General features: G+C 33.8%; 1 protein-coding gene across 1 annotated transcript in view; it reads left to right on the top strand.

The window, feature by feature from the left end:
• The first annotated feature begins 1,049 nt into the window (after positions 1-1,049).
• Positions 1,050-18,471, top strand: part of LOC140437112 (uncharacterized) — a 615,082-nt gene continuing 597,660 nt past the window's right edge. The window contains exon 1 of the mRNA XM_072526438.1: positions 1,050-1,236. The gene's annotated coding sequence lies outside the window, so the exon portion shown is untranslated. The remainder of the gene's footprint in view (positions 1,237-18,471) is intronic.

Genomic DNA, 18,471 nt, shown 5'->3' with positions numbered 1-18,471 from the left:
GACTAGTTTCCAAGCCAACTCACCAAACACACACACACACACACATATATATATATATATATATATATATATATATATATATATATATATATATATATATATATATAGCCATAGCCAATGTAAGAGGAGCTGCAAAGGGACACTTAATGTTATGTATATATATATATATATATATATATATATATATATATATATATATATATATATATATGTTATGTATATATATATATATATATATATATTAATATATATTTATTTATAATATACACGATAACTTGAATGAATCTTGTAAATATTGTTAATTTTTGTTTAAAAGAAATCGTTAAAATAAATAAATAAACTTTGTAAATCAATCATTGTAAAAAAAATCGTAAAATAAAATAAATAATAAATAACTAATAAAATTACTTTATGTAATTTTAAAAATATTATTCAATAGAAAACAGTATGAAGCTTCGTGCTAGTCTACAGTACCACCTACTGTACCACTTTGTCTTATAATTTTTTATTGTAATACATGTAAATAGCTAAACAAATTCTGTTTAGAATATCTTTTTGCGTGCTGTCCAAAACGTGTTTCCAAGTTATGTGCATTCTTGTTGTTCTGAAACGCGAAATGAATCTGGGGTATAAAATTAAATGTTTACAAAGTTTCTACCTACGAAATAATAAATCTTAGTAATAACACGTCAAATAAAAGGAAGCTATTCAATTTGACAGGTATAAAGCCCAAATACGTAGTTTCACTATGTCAATTGCTTTTATCTCGTAAACAAAAGTGATACAAAACTGATTTATAATATGTAAATGAACAATCCATCTACAAAATAAGCTTCTTGCTAATATTCCTTTTTGATCATCCTGCTAGCCAAAAGCCGACTTGTATTCACAATTCACCGGTTCAACAACGATCCGACTCTCCTGCTACAACCAAAACAAAAGCTCAACGCCGTCGGCTGCGAATCCTGCGCCGCGTTTGCGCTTGCGCCATACGCGGAATGAGGAAGTGCCTGCCGTCTACGATGAGAACGAGCAACTTGCGGGGTTTCATGCGCTGTACAAATCGCGACAGCCGTGGCCGCGGATAAACAACCGGCTCGCTTCGATCTTGTCCTGAGTTGCGAGAATTTCGTGAGTGACTTTCATGTTTCGCCGGCCCCCGAGGTCGAGTTAGTGTGTGATTTTGATTTTTTGTTGGTGTTTAGTGACTAGGGCTTCGCGTCGATATTTGTGAAGGTAAGAATCTTTGACAGGTCACTGTTGGCCGACTGTCAATTGTTGTTGTTTACTCCCGTCGAGTTCAAGGGTGCCTGAAAGTCTGGGGGTGATGTTTATTATCTTGCAAAAACACTGACATGCTTGGTGTTCAGCTTAAATCATTCCGAGGAAGATATACATGCCAAATACTAAACAAAAATATTTACAAACGAATCCAATATTTAAAAGAAAAAATAATCATTTAAATTTGTTTGCCAAAAGTTGTATATAATTTTTGAAATATGTTAATATTCAGATATTTACATTTGCTCATAAATTTAAAATAAACTCAATGTTCACATCATAGTTAGGTCACTTTTAAAATGCAACGCAAAATGCATTTTTAATACCTACTTGATAAAATTTGTTTTCTCTTTGAACCAAATAAGTTTAAATAATATACCACATCCTAGTTATAAAATTTTAATTGATCGAACAGTAACAGATATAAGTTAAATATATTAACAGATTACACAAACAAAAACACAACGTTACACCACGAAAATCAGCTGATATTACTATAACAAAATTTGCATGCTATTGTAAACAAAATCTTTATATAGTAATCAGATGTTAAAACATTTTTTTTGAAAAATAAAATAAAATATATGGTCTTGAAGCTGTTTTTATGACATTTTTACATTAACTAATGTTTTCTTGAAATTCTACAAAAAATAACCCAATTATTTTATTTTTGGCTACTTAGAAAATAATCATTTAATAATTTAATTATATCTGAGTCACTCATAAATATAATTCAGATTTATATTTGCAAGTAGAAAGCTTTAAAATGGTATTAACAGTATTTTTTGTCGACTTTATTGAAGGATAGTTAACTTATATGTAAGAACACCTGTCAGAAAACTTATGATTGGTAATTGGTCCTTAATAATACCACACAATCCATCATATTTGATCATGACAGTAAAAATCTCTTGTTAGTAAATCATAAGGAAACATCAGGAAAGAATTAATGATACTATCCTGAGGCATTTAATATATTTTCTTACCTCTAGTTTACATTCGTAATATTCATATCAAATCCAAATATGTTTTATTGTAAACCACTGATATTTGGCAATACTTATTAATATATAAAAGCAACATCTTTTAACGATTTAGATATCTCTGTAATTTTTCAACCCGCTCCGTTCCAGTACTAAAAACCTTTAATTTTAAATAGAGACAATACCCTGAGTGGCATATCATTAATTTATTAAATCTTTTTTTGTGTGAGTGGAAATCTTCTAAAGACCATACTACGTGAACCGTACCTGGTGTGAGTTGAATTCAGGGTAGATGGAGTACATCCGATCGCACTTCCCAAAAGGTCTTGCCCCCGGACACATCCATGGTACCCTGCCTACCAACTAAAACCACTCTCGGCTTATACGCGTGGCATGTCGTTCCAGACCGTCCAATCGCGCGCAGCGTCCCATATACCTTTTTTTATTTATCTGTATGTTTGTATTTAATTTATATTTTCCCCTTTACGTAACTGCCATGATGTTTTGCGCTCTGAATATTCCTATTTTGGCCTACATTTCGGCTCTATCTTCATTGAACCTATTATATTAAAACACACAATGCTCAGCTGTGTCATTAACTCCACAGTTCGCACACTTACCCTCCTATGATTTGCCTATTCTTTCGAGATAGGCTCTACTAAACGATCCATGACCCATGTGTAAAGAAGTAGTTCGTGCTCTTGTAATTGCAATTGATCCACTCCACATCCGGGATTAGCACCCTTGTCCACGTAGCCCTCCGTTCATTTTCCCATTCTTCTTGTCAGATTCTTATTGTTTCCCTTCTTTCTTTTTCTGGATCTTTTTGCCGTATGTTCTCGATCTTTCTTTTGGCTGTAGGTGAATTGGTGGTACTCCCGCTATGACCTGTAGAACTACAGTCGAGGCTGTCCGGTATGCGCAGACGACCTTTAACAATGCTTTTCTTTGTATTTTTTCCAATATTATTTTAGACTTTTGTTTGTTTAGTACTTGATGTCATATTGGTAAAGCAATTATCGAGTGGACAACTTCCATGAGGATTCGTCATTTTTCTGCATTAGGTTCTGCATTATTGACGACATATTTGACATGTTCACCAAATATTCGCTTACAATGAAGCATAACGCTTAAATATTTCAGCTTTTTTACTGGAAATATTCTTTCTCCTTCCACCATAAAGGAGGTATGATCCCTGTCTCTTGGATCTTTAAGTATAATTGCCTCTGTCTTTTGTGAGACTAATTTTAGATCTCTGTTTTCTAACCAAATTTTACCTCTTCCAAATCTTCTTTTAGAATGTCGTTATATAAGATGTTCCACAACAGCGGTCCAAGGACCTAGCCGTGTCCATTAGGTTGCCATTTAATATGCTCATTTGTCTTTTAATGAAGTATTCCTTTACTAAATTCTGAAGGTATGGACATACTTCTAAGTTTCTTAATGCATTTATTATTGTTTTCCAGCTTGCACAATTAAAGGCATTGTTGATACCGATACCTAGAAAAAAGGCCACCAACCACCTATTTCTACATGTGGCTGCTATTTTCATTAATCTTCCCACTGCGTCTTTTTCTGTAACTTCTTATTCAAATCTATTTTTAATTAGTATTTCCTGGATATTGCCTAATGTATTTAGTAGACATATTAGTCTAAAAGCCGATTGTGTCGATCTTTTGCAGTTTTTAGAATGAGTAACACGTTGACGAGTTTCCATTCTTCAGCTTTTTCTTCTACAATGATTTTGACGATTTCTGGTAGAATTTTTGACTACATCTGTTGCTTTTTCAGCTTTTTAATGTGTTTCCTGCTTCCATGATTTCTCTTGTTCATTCAGTTCAAAAATTCAGTTAGTTCCGGTTTGTACTGGTCTAAAATTAATTATCTCTCTTTATTTATTGTTTAGGTTTTCGCATTGTTCATTTCCGTATCTTTTTTTCTCTTTAATAAATTCCCAATTAAAAACAGTTTACTTCAGCTATATTTATTTAATTAAATGTTCAAAAAGATATCCATTAACGTCCGTACAATTATAAAGTCGCTGTTCAAAATTACGACGAACATTTTGAAGCAGTTCAGGGGTTACTAGACTAGTTTAAATGAGCCCATAGGAAGAAGTCGAGAGGAGTTCAATCGGGAGATTTTGATGGCCATTCAATAAAATCTCTTCGTCTAATCGATTGCCTAGGAAATCGTTCATTAAGTTAAGGCCTTACGTTAAACTATATTGTGGAGGTGTGCCGTCGTGTTGAAAAAACAAATCATCTACTGAGTACCTGTTATCATATTCGATTATATATATCAAAATGAGATCAACTGTATATTCTAATAATTCTATATATGCTTTTCCTTTCATGTGTTGTAATATTTCAGCTACTGATCCCGTTTCGTGAAAATTTTTAACCAGTTTTAATACGTATGAGTGATAAAGTGGCTTATCTTGATGAAGTTGATTAAATAATTTTACTGTTCTCCTTGCACACTTTCCATTCTCCAAAAATATGTAAACAAAAATAATACGGTACCAACAACAGTTCAAATAACTAAACTTTTTTCAAATTTCTTTCAATGTATTTTTTGATGTGACGGCATTTTGTCAACAGTAGCAAAACATATGCGTTACGTTTAGTTTTTAAGAGGTGTAGCACTTTTAATAAATTGATACTTTTTCACAAAAACAGAGTTAACACGTTGATTGACATAGTGATAATATTTTTTGCCTTTTCCCAGGCCAATTAATTTTTTTTGTTTTAAAACGCATGAAAATGCAGTACAAAAACAACGCATTTTTTAAATATAGAAAATTTCTTTCTAAACATGATTTTGAATTGCGAGGCACAGGTGCATTGCGCGGCCTAAGAAATAAAATTTGTTAAGCTGAGGCAATGCGATACGCACGTGCCTCGCAAATTTGTAAGAATAAACCTGCGTATTGTAGCAGTATAGGTCTAACCAGTGTATTATTTACCTACGTATTGTAGCGGTATGAGTCTAACCAGTGTATTATTTAGTTCGCATCAACTTGTTATCGTAGTAACAGTATCGCAGTAAAATTGAGAAAAATGGGTGATTATGAAAAAAATCAAAGTAAACTACAAAAACTAATGGATGATATGTTGTCGTTGAAAAACACTTAATAACAAGTATTTCCACATCTATATCCAATTTCTTCTTCTCAGTGACTAAGCATACTTAAAATCCAACGCCGTATCTGTGTCCTCTCTGTATCACGCCGTGCCTATGTAAGGAGCAAATACATGATTAGACAATATATCTGTAATATACTCTTCACTTGTTATGGAACGTCTTCGTAATGTAACAAGGTCTTTTCGCGCTGTAAGAGAGATTCCTGCCAAACCATTATAGATACTCCATTGAATAAAGTCATAGGTCGTATGTTGACCTTCACAGCCGAATAACTCTTATATGTCTATCAGAGCTATACAAGCAAAACCTCGATTCATCTGTGAACAATACGTGCTTCTAGTGATCAGCATTCCAATCAAGGTGCTCGCTGGAAAATTACTTCTGCGGTGATTTACATTTAAAGCTCGTGCTGTGACTCTTCCTCTTCCTTGTATAGGCCGTTTCGTATGGTGATTTGTTTCTCAAAAACGTTTAATAACTTGTGATATTGTAGTCATAGACATATAATATCTAGACTGCGCGCTACAATCTAAACCCGTTTTCCAAGTGCGAGAGAGAAAGAGGTGCAAGAGGTCCTTGCATCTCTTTCTAATCGCTGGGATTTATCGACCACGTGACCTATATACCCGTAGTATATAAATAATGGCATATGCTGATGATATCGTGATCTTTGGAAGAACCTGAAATGAAGCAGTTGATGCTTTCACACGTATTAAAAATGCCAAAGAAAACATCGTACTTCTGATTAACTTCCAGAAAACTAAATATGTGCCGGCTATATCAAGAATGCAACAAAATATACTTAGGGTCACTGGTTTACTGCAAAAACAACACATCCAAAGTAATAAGAAAATAATATGCGTGGATAACTGCTGATATTTTGGCCTAGGTCCTTAACTAAGAGCGAAAAATATGCCAAAACTAACAAAGTGCAAACTCTATAAAACAATAATACGGCAGTGCTCACCTACAGGAAATATGGTCAATGACGACCCGAGATGAAGATATACTACGAATCTTTGAAAGAAAAGTATTGAGGACCATATATGGCGGAGTTAACGAACAGGGTCTGTGGACAAGACGATACAATTTCGAACTCTATAGACTTTTGGTGATGCAGATATCGTAAAAAGCATCAAAATAAACCTTCTAAAGTAAAAATAAAAGTGATCCTTGTTAAATTACAGACACTCGACAGGAAAGAATGGAAGAATGTTTTGAGGCAGGCCAGGGCTCACGAAGGGATGTAGCGCCAACTGATGATGATGCTGATTGCACTGTGGGATACTATTAACCTCTAGCCTATTTTCCTGATAATTTAATTCTACATCAGTTAAAGTAATGTGTGCACACATTGATCGTGGCTCAGATTTTTTCAAATACGGTCCATGACTAACTAACCAGCGCAAAACAGGAAAACAATTTATTTAATTGTAAACAATATTGTCAGTAAAAAGAGAAATCAAACGATTTCTACCTGGCGAAACCGAATTCAAATTTTTATCGCTATGCCTTCTAAAACTTGCAAAGCAAACAGCTTGATAAATTACTCGGCAAGGGAATCTAAAAATTGCATTCCACACGCCTTTCATCATGGTCAAAATTCGTAGTGAATTCAGTTTCTGGTACTCCAAACGGAGTAAATTAATAAAACATAATGACGGTACTAGATTTTTGTTTTGATACAGGGCAGCGACAAGCCGCTTATAAGTATTTCGACCTCTTTAGGTCTCTTCAGAGCGGTATAGCCACTGCTCTGAATCAAAACAAAAATCTTTCCCGTCCTAGACATTAGTAATAGATGGAGTAGTTTCGTTCGTATATAGTTATTTTGACATCTATTGTCTAGGACGGAGAAGATTTTTGTTTGGATTCAGAGCAGTGGCTATACCGCTCTGAAGAGATATAAAGAGGTCGAAATACGTATAAGCGGCTTGTCGCTGCCCTGTATCGAAACAAAAATCTAATACCGTCATTATGTAATATTGGCAGTCTAAAATTGCCTTGTCATTTTTTTTGATTTTTTATTGCCAACTACCTGCTTATATTCCATTAAATGAGTGTTAAAATGATATAAAATCACGTTATGCTTTGAAATCGTTATTCTTTTTTGATAGTACAGATATCGATATGATTTTTTCAACAAAAATGTTGACAAAAGATAAAGCTTTCTCGCAATATTAATAAGATGTAGCGTTTTTTTCTAATAAAATCCACAGAGTGTTGTAAATTAAGATGAAACAACTTTATTTTACCCGTAAATGGGAGAGTAGTGTATTTCTAGACAAATCTAAGTCTCCGCCCAGCCGTAATTATTGGGCTTCAGTATTTCTTTTTTTATCTCCTTGTAATTTTTTTATAGTTTTTAAAAATGAAGAAACTATAAAAACGTTTTTATATCCTTCATTTATTGTGCTCCTTTTTAAACATTTTATTATTTTTATTGTGCTCCATTTATTCTAAACTTTTTGTCATCTTTTTGTTTTTTTCGGTACTTTATAGAATTGTTATAGCTTTCTATGTTTTATTATTAAAATATTTTTATTGTGTAACATTATTTCTTATTCTCGTAATTTTGTAATGATGGTTCTTTTATTTGAATAGGTTTTCTAGCAAGTTATTCAAATTCTGCTTTTTTATATATTTTTTATATAATCTTATGTTTTTGTACTGTAAGCTAATGTTAGTATAATCTTAGTTCTATTAGTTTTGGATCGAGACAAATATTTTTTCTTTTTGTAATGTTTCATAGTTTTTCTGTATTGACGATTTTGTTATAATGCTTCCATTCTAATTTTATATCTGCTATCACTGGAAAATGAATAATTGATCAACATTCTGTTTCACTTTGGGCTCTAACAAATTTAATTTCTATGTTGCTCTCTTGTAGTAGGCTCTGAAGTTGATCACATGTTTTCCCAGACCGACACAAATTATTTTGTTAATCAAATTACACAAATTTTCTATAACACTGAATAGCTGTTCACAAACGAAATTTAATAACCCTGCTGATGATCTAAACTTAACCGTCCATGAAAATCACCGTCTTCACTAATCTTATTCGTTTTTTACTATAAAGAACATGCATTGAATATAAAATTATTGAAATCATGTTATTTAATAGCTACAAACGTAGTGTTCAGCGAAGAGAATACTGGGGAGTGCTACATTTCACCTTTTAGATTTCATGTTTAACATGGATGTGTGTAAATAATAATATTTCATTAGGAAAAAAGTTTTTATTATTATGCTTATATACAGAAATCTGATAAGTTTAAAAAAATTAACATAATTACTTAATGTGTGAAAATTTAGGTTATACCGGATCTACCACTTCCGATTATATCGGAAGTTGACTGAAACTTCCTTATTTTCAATATAATGCCTTATATACTATATTATATTGAATATAACCGCTCTTGAGAATTCTCTCAATTTATGCTACCTTATACCGAGTGTTCTACGAGAAATGACCAATTGTATTTGAAACAGTGTCCGACTTAATACGCAGTATCTTTATAAATAATAAAATTGCAAACATTTTGTTTCCTACAAATGCTTTTAATATTGTTATCTTAATGATACTTTACATTTTGTGGATATAATAATATTCAATATACAAAAAGTGATTTAAACCGCGAGCTTAAAAATTTGTCAACTTTCTTAAATGGATCACCGTATATATTATGACGTTATTAGAAAGAACTTAAATTGTTATTTAAGTTTTGTTAACTAGGGCGGTCCGATAAGTACTTAGCCTACAAAATCAAAACGAAAATTTTGGAAAAGTGGAAATTTATCTCTTAACATAATCTCCTTTTAGCTCGATACACTTCACCCAGCAATGCTCGAACTTCTTTAAATCGTCTGAAAAATACGTTTTTTCGAGGTCGGCAAAGTAGGCTTTCGTGGCGATGATGACCTCCTCATTCGACTTATATTTCTTCACAAAGAGTGCCCTTTTTAAGTTTGGATAGAAAAGAAGTCATGTGGAGTCAAATCTGGAGAATATAGTGGATGAGGCAACAGTTTGTAACCAAATTTGACCAATTTCGACAAGGCAAAGGCGGAGGTATGAACCCATACGCTGCCATGGTGGAAGAGCACTTTTTTATTCGCCAAATAGGGTCATTTTTTCTGCAATTCGGCGTCGAATCGGCCTAATATTTCGGCGTAGTAGGGCCCTGTGACCGTTTTGCCTTTCTCTAGGTAGTCGATGTGAATCACCCCTTGTGCATCCCAGAAAATGGTGGGCATCACCTTTCCGGCCAATTGGACAGTCCTCGCTTCTTAAGAGCACGTTTGCCGGGTGGTGACCCCCACTGTTTCAACTGTTCCTTGGTCTTTGATGTGTACCAGTGGATCCATGTTTCAACCAATATCTAACATAGTAAGCAAAGTTTACTAGTCCTCGTAGAAGCTTTCCTCTTCTTTTAATGCCGACTATACTAATGTAGTTTGGCTATAACCATTGCAAATTCGTCTCTATTTTCTGATTTTGTTAAAAGCGTCTGTCTGTTTAGTTAAACCGGTCCAGTAGCGAATATTTTTCAGCCAGGATATTTGTCGTCTACCGGGACCCCTATTTCCTTCGATTTTACTCTTCATAATCAGCTGCAACAACTCGTACTTATCATTTCTAAGAATGTGCCCCAAATATGCTGTCTTTCTCTTTTTAATAGTGGTCAAAAGTTCTCTGTCTCTTTCCATTATGTGCAACACCATTTCGTTCGTAATTAGGATCGGTCCATGGTATTTTCAACATTCTCCTAAACAGCCACATAATCTTAAAAGCTCCCAGGTTTCTCATTAAGTCAACATTAACAGTCCAAGCTTCGGCACCATAAAGAGTAATAGAGTGGATATAATATTTTACCATTCCATATCGGATGTGCAGATTGAGTCTTTTGTTACATAGAAATTTCCTCATCTTTAAAAAAGCTGCTCTTGATTGCTTTATTCTTGATCAAATTTCTGATTTCGGATTTAGATCTTCAGAAATCCAGACTCCTAAGTACTTTATTTTGTCCACTTGTTAAATATCTTCATTTTTTTATCTGGATCCTTTTTATGACTTTATCCCTCTTACTGATAACCATGGTTTTTGTTTTATTTATGTTTATTGTTAAACCAAACTATTTCCCAGTATCACAAATTGTGTTTAGTAGCGTCTCCAGGTCTATCTCACTTTCGGCAATAAAGACTGTATCGTCGACATAACAAATGTTATTTATATTTTCACCATTTATCTTTATTCCTTTTGTATAGTTTTCGAGTTCTTGTGTAAATAACTCTTCGGAGTATATATTTAATGGTGAAAGTACACAGCCTTGTCCCACACCTCTTGTAAAAGACAAAATTATTAAAATGGTATTTGTGTGACGATATGAAAACTTCAATATATTTTTAAAGAAAATTCTATTACCCTGCGACATTTGCATTAGCATGTAAAGGCAGCGAAGCGGAATACTGTAGTATTAATTAGGTTATGCCGGTGAATCGTTTGCAGATCGTTACTATTTTTCCAAAACTGCTCAAGGCCTCCAAAAAGTATTGCGATAATAAATGCATGTCTTGTAAGATTATTCAAAAATCTTTTAAGATAACTCGGTGATCATATAATACCTGACAAGTATTTTAGCTATTTAATAAATTTTGAAACAGTAAAAATTGTAACGGACGGTTTAATACTAACGTATCTAACCGAAGTTCTTGTACAAGAAGATCAAAATGAATTCCAAAAAGGGTGCCGATACAGTGATAAGATATTTATAAGCAAACAAGTCACCCAGAAACGCAGGTTATTTAATCTGTAAACACATATTGCATTCATTGATTTCGAAACAGGTTTTGACCGAAATACGATCATTTACAGATAACGAATGACAGCTACCCTGCACATCTTACAAAGGTAATGAATAGTTACTAATAGACAAAAACAGCGGTAAACAGCCGTGAGAAAAGTATAGAAGAAATCGAAATTACCCAAGGAATGAGACAGGGCAGCAGCCTTTCCCCCACCCTTTTTAACATATACATTGACGACGTCAATGAAATAAAAATAGGAATACTTCGAAAAAACAAAGGTTATAATGCCCCTATGAAGACGAAACAGGCAAAGCCTAATGCCTGTAGTGAAGAAGAAGACGACGGTTGAAGACTGATCCGAAAACTTTTTTGGATTGAACCAATAAACGTAATTATATCAGTAAAATAATGCCATAATCTATTTTCTAAACCATCAATATTATGTTAATATTCAAGTCGTATTCAAGTCAAGTCATATGTGAGGAGATCACATGTGTTAAATTCTTCAATCAATAAATGTAAGTGCTTTAGTGGATTTTAACTATTGAATCAGCAATACTACTATCAAATATCTGCTAGCTTTTAGTATAAGTCTAAAGGATAACAAGAGACAACCTTGTCTAACTCATATTTTAATAAAAACTTAACGCCTCAATAATATACTAGAAGAGGCTTTTTTGGTTTTTTACGTACATTAGATCTCTATGATATCTTCCAGCCACACTCTAAGAGAAATGAATAAAACTGTTTCGAAGACAATCAGGAGAGATTTAAGGAAATTTAAAACAGATAATATTAAACGTACTATACAGGAAAATAACAGCTTAAAAGTTCTATGTAGAAAGCTAACGAATGGGAAATGCGAAACTCATAAATTAAGAAACAAGCAAAATGAAATAATATCACGTAGAGACAAGTTAATACAGGTCGTCGAAGAGTTCTACGCGGAATTATATGGAAGTAGAGGAGGAGATCAAACAGGAATACAAACAGCCATTTCAAAGATCATGAAACCAGTTCCGAACTGAGATTCGACAAGCGTTAAGAAAAATGAAAAATAACAAAGCCCCAGGAGAGGATGGAATTGTAATAGAAGCTATCGTAAATGGAGGAGATATGCTATTAAATCAATTAGGGAAACTGTTTAATCTCTGTTTGCAGCAAAGAGAGGTGCCCAAAGAATGGAACAATGCTATAACCATCCTTTTACATAAAAAAGGAGATAGAACGGATCTAGAGAATTATAGACTTATTAGCCTGTTGAATCACATATACAAGCTCTTCACTAGGTTAGTGACATCAAGATTGGAGAAAAAATTAGATTTCTACCAACCGAGAGAGCAAGATTCCGATCAAATTATGGCACCAATGATCACTTCCATACAGTAACGACGCTCATTGAAAAATCTATAGAATACAACAAACCTCTTTTCCTCACTTTCATAGATTTCATAAGGCGTTCTACACGATAGAAATAGACAGCCTTATAGAAGCAGGATTGACCATAGGTATAGTGAACTTTACAATATTTACAAAAATGCCACTATGACTGTTAAGATACACGATAAAACCCGACCAATAAAAATAAAACGTGAGATAAGGCAAGGACATTGTCACCGAAATTATTCACAACGGCATCAGAGTATGCCTTTAAGATAGTCAATTGGGATCACACAGTAATAACAATGGACGGCGAAAAACCATCTCCGTTTCATAGATGCCATTGTTCTTATCACAGATAATTTAGGAGAAGCCACAGATATGTTAAATGAATTGGACTTTGCATGTTCAAAGGTGGGCCTCAGAATGAACTTGTCCAAAACTAAGTTTATAACAAATATGGTCCTCAATAACCATTTAACTATTCAAAACAAAGTGGTAGAACTGGTGGAGAAATATACGTATTTGGGTCACGAAATAAGAATCAGCAGGGATAAGCAAACATGCGAAATCCAAAGACGAATTACTTTAGCGTGAGCAGCCGTTGGCAAACTGCGAGACACACTTAGGGCCAACATACCAATTAGCCTCGAAAGAAAAGTATTTGACCAATGCGAGTAACTCTCACCAATTGAGAGTGGCACAGAGACGAATGGAACGGTCTATGTTGGAAGTGACGTTGCGGGACCGAATAAGAAACGAAGATCTGCGAAGAAGAACGAGTATTGCTGATGTTGTGGAACACATAGCGGAACTAAAATGGAATTGGGCAGGCCATGTAGCGAGAATGCATGACTCATGATGGACGAGCAAAATTACACATTGGAGGCCAAGAGCAGACAAACGTAGTAGAGGAAGACCACCTACACGTTGGGCTGACGACATCAGGCGTATCACCAAAAATTGGCAATAAAGAGCACAAAATCACAAATAATGGAGGAGTTTAAGGGAGGCTTATGTCCAGCAGTGGATGTGATAAATAAAGGCTGGAGAATGATGATGATGATGATGATATTTTCCAATCACCTCTAGATACTCAAACAGCCTATCGTGTTAACTCTATCAAATGCTTGTTAAAAATCTATAAAGTAGACTAATTCTTTAATTCTCAATCCGTGTCTGAAACCAAATTATTTTTTTTTCTATATTTTTGTCGCATTTAAATCCAATTTTATTGTGAATTATCCTGAGAAACAATTTGAGAGAGTGGCCCATGAGACTAATTAGCTTTAGCTGAGAAGTTCCGAGAGACTACCGAAAGTACCCCTAGAATTTAACAAGGAATCAAAAAATTAAATACAAATCAAATAACGAAGTTGGAGACTATTTTCTGTATAACCAGAAATAGCACAGGCTCAAAAATATTTTCATTAAAAAGTCCCGTATTGAAAACCTATGCATCTGAATTTTCAGATCTCAAATCCGTTTTGATTGGTACATACGTCTAAGAGGCCATTTAACGTAAGACACGCGATATAAATATATAAAATATATCAGTTGAATTTTAAAGCAATTTGCTTAAAATAATTTCTTAACACATAATTAAAGAAGTGTTTACCTATCTGAAGTGATCAGTTTAAGAATCTCCAAAGGGTGGCGGTGACCAGTTTGCTATATCTCGAAGGGTCTAATAATTTTATGGTGGACTATAAAGTGATGATAAAGTGATACTCACCAAAGTCATAACTACTCCATTAACAAGGAAATTAGACGAATACCAACCATATGAACAGGCAGGTTTTAGAAAAGGCTATTCAACTTCCGATCACCTGTTAACCACAAAAATATTAATAGAAAAATGTAACGAATACAAGTTTCCAGTTTTCCTAGCATTTGTAGACTACGAAAAAGCTTTCGATACCATAGAACACACGGCCGTAATAAACGCAATGCAAAATTGTAGAATAGACAGCAGATATATTAACTTAATAAAAGAAATTATGAACCAAGCTACAGCTACATACTACCTAAATGAAAATGAATACACGAACCCTGTACCATTAAACAGGGGAGTCAAACAGGGAGATACTTTATCACCCAAACTGTTCACCTTAGTTTTGGAGGACGTTTTTAAAAACCTAAATTGGAAATATAAGGGAATAAACATCAATGGCCGCTACCTCAGTAATCTACGATTTGCAGATGACATAATCCTGATAGCTACTGACCTACAAGAAATACAAACCATGCTTTTAGAACTACATACCGAATCTTCTAAAATACGACTGAAAATGAATTTAAACAAAACAAAAGTCATGCACTCCGAAGACACCGTGACAATAATAAACGATAAAGTTATAGAAAAAGTTGAAGAATATATATACTTCGGACAAAAAATAATACTAAATAGGGAAATTCAACTGAAGAAATAAAAAGAAGAAGAAAGTTAGCTTGGGCAGCATTCGGTAAACTGAACTATATACTCAGAAATCAACAAATTCAATTACATCTTAGATCTAAAGTTTTTGATGCATGCATTATTCCGATATTAACTTATCCGGCACAAACATGGACAATCACAAAAAAGAATATGAATATACTTAGAGTCACTCAACACGCGATGGAAAGAGCAATGTTAGGTATATCACTTAAGGACAAGAAAACAAACACATGGATAAGACAGAAAACCAAAGTCACCGATGTGGTGCAAAAATCATTAAAGTTGAAATGGGAATACGCTGGACATGTAGCTAGGAGCGATCTAAACAAATGGCACAGATCAATTTTAACCTGGAGACCATACCAACACAAAAGACCTAGAGGCAGACCTCCTATGGGATGGACAGATGATCTGAAAAGGACTGAAGGGAAAAATTGACTACATTTTGGTTGTGGTACTGGATTATTTTTAAATTATATTTTTGAGCTATCTATCAAAGTTGGGCCGGCTCCAATATATTCACTCAGTCTAAATAAAATGAGTTCTTTAGGCGGTTGAAGCGTAGCACTGGCCCTGTTACCTTCTTTGTATACCGTAGGTCCAAGAGATAGCAAACTTCCTGCTATCATTCCAAATCCCACTAGCGGTATAAAAAGAGATCATTATTATTATCTATCAAAGTTCATTCCTAGTAGATAACACTATTTTCTGACTTTTTCGAGGAATATTCTGGTTATATTTGCTGAGGATAATCTACTTTTTCCACCATTTAGTCATTTGGAATCATTGTTAAACTATAAGTTTTGTCTATCTATTAACACTTAATGATTGGCTATACAGATATATGCAAAGAAGTAGCTTAGGTCCAAATTAAATATGGTATCACAAAAAGAAGCTGTTGGTAACACTGGAAAGGAATTCTTGAATATATCATGTACATTCAGTGATGCATGTTATGTAACCACGAAAACTCGCATAAGTTCTAGACGTCCCTCATCTATATTTTCTTCCAGCATAAGCTCTTGGTATCCGAGATTTTTCTCATAAAATACTTCTGCCTGTCTCTTCTCTCTCCAATGACGCTATAGCCCAAATCGAGCCTTAGTATCCTCCAAACTTAACCTCCAACATTGCCGGTCCCGCACCGATCTTCTCCAGATTCTTTCGTCTAGCAAATTTTGCGCGTCCGCTGCCATTTTATCCTCACACATTTTCAGTGGCTTTCCTTTTGGTCTTTTACTATATAGGACTCTTTTCAGCAATCTTTCGGTCCTCATTCCCACTACATGACCAGCTCATTGAAGTCTCTGAAGTTTAACGAATTCTGAGATTCGTGTCTCTTTGAACAATTGGTAGAGTTCATGGTTGTACCTGGATCTACATACTCTGTTTTCGTTAATAGGCCCAAATATCTTCCTTAGGAATTTTCTTTCAAATAATTCCAACTTTCTTTTTGTGTTTTCTGTTCCCCAACCTGTTCAAGTTTTGTTCCCCTTTACTATTTTTCTTTGAATTTCTAGTTCTTCTGTTCCATCCTTGCTTATTGCAACTCCCAAATACGTGAAAACTTTCTATAGTTTCAATATCTTTCTTTAATTTAACTGTACGTCTGTTTCTCCTAGCTCTTGCCTGTGTTACTTTTTTTTTTGTCTCTTGAATGTTTATGTCTAGTCCGGTCTCTTTTACACCCGTTTTTAATTGTGAATATATTTCTGCCGCCTCTTTACTTCTGCGACTTTCTGCATGTCTTACTTCATATAATTATGCCATTTTAATTCTTTAATTTATCGAAAAATCCACATTTCGAAAGCTTTAAGTTTATTATCAATCAAGATGGCGGATTTAGCTGAACTAGGTAAACTCTAAAAATCAGACTAGGAGAAGATCGCTTGGGTAGTATTTGGTAAACTCTCTTATATACTAAAGGATAAAAATATCCCCAGTGTCTAAAAACAACCTTGAAAATGGTTTTCAATCAGTGTGTACTTTCTGTTCTCACATAAAATTCGTCATTGACGTTTACTAAGGAAAACATAGAAAAGATAGTGAGAAAGAACAATCCGTGGAAAGACAAACCCTAATGTTTCAAGTCAAGTAGCAAAATTTAAATGGAAATTTGCTGAGCATATCCTGAGACAGAAGAATGACAAATGGAACAAAATATATTGGATATCATAAAATTACTAACGATAAACAGGAAGATTACAACTTGGATGATCAGATGATATAAAACAACATGTTGGACCGAGAGGGATGTAAAAAGCCGAGAAAAAGGGGAGACCTATGTCCAAAAATGGGTGGATGTTCTTGTCAGATTAGGTAAATAGCAAGAATATGTCAATAATGGCTCTTAAAATAATAATATTCTCATTCTGTAAGTAAACTCAGCCAAATATCTGAACATTATTTTTGCACTTTTTTCTGAAACTATTTTCTTGTGGCGTTTTAAAGTAATTACTATTTTAATGGGAATAAGCCACAACTGAAGGTTAAAATAAGTTTATTGCCGTTTTAATTTTTGCCACTTTGGAAATCGTTCTCAAAATACAAACATTAATAAATTAAACAAATTTTGTTTTTTGTTACTTGGGGAAAATTCTTCTAATAATTTAATTTTATATGAATCATTTATATTGACTATTCAGACATATATTATACATTTTACAGTAGACGACTTTCAAATGATACTGCCAAAGTTGTTGAGTTGCATTCCTGGGACGACTTTATTGTAAGATAATTCATTTGATTACATGAAATTAACTTTAACTTGAGAATTTTCGTCAGAAAAAATCGTAGCATGTAATTCGTCTTTAAAAAGACAACCACATGCCATGATAACAGTAAAATTCTCCTGTTAGTGATTCCATAGTAAATCATGAGCAAAAAACCAGGAAAAAAACCTCATAATACTATCCCGACATGGTAAGTATTTGGTCTCACATTAAGTTTGCTCTCAATAAACGGCAAAATCCGATTTTATATGTTTGTTCTTTAAAAAACACAAATTATGTATCCTCGATATGTTACTGACTTACTAATAGCGGTATTACTAATTTACCAAGCATAAAAACAATCCCATTCACCAGCCTCTGACTAGGAATCAGAACCAACGACCCTTTTTTTACACTGCCTTTTTCTTTTTCATTCTTCTTTGTTTCTCTTTTTTTCTAGATATATCTTCTTTCTTCTGTTTCTTTTTATTTTTTTCTTCATACTTGATTCTTAAAGCTTCTTTTTCGGGTGTATCTGCTAGAACAGTCAATTTTCTTTTGCGTCTATTCACTGTATTTTGTTTCCTTGGAGGTGCCTTTGGTAAAGGTCTAATCTTTGAGGGCGAAAAATTAATTTAAATACCTGAATAACTTGGGATAGGTTTGGTGGTAATTTCCATGATATCTATTATTTTACTGGTGCTGATATCCAATTCGGGAG

Source organism: Diabrotica undecimpunctata, chromosome 3 (genome assembly GCF_040954645.1).
Source record: "Diabrotica undecimpunctata isolate CICGRU chromosome 3, icDiaUnde3, whole genome shotgun sequence".
NCBI classification, from domain to species: Eukaryota; Metazoa; Arthropoda; class Insecta; order Coleoptera; family Chrysomelidae; genus Diabrotica; species Diabrotica undecimpunctata.
The sequence above is the reverse complement of the archived record's forward strand: the minus strand, read 5'-3'. Positions and strand labels throughout refer to the sequence as shown.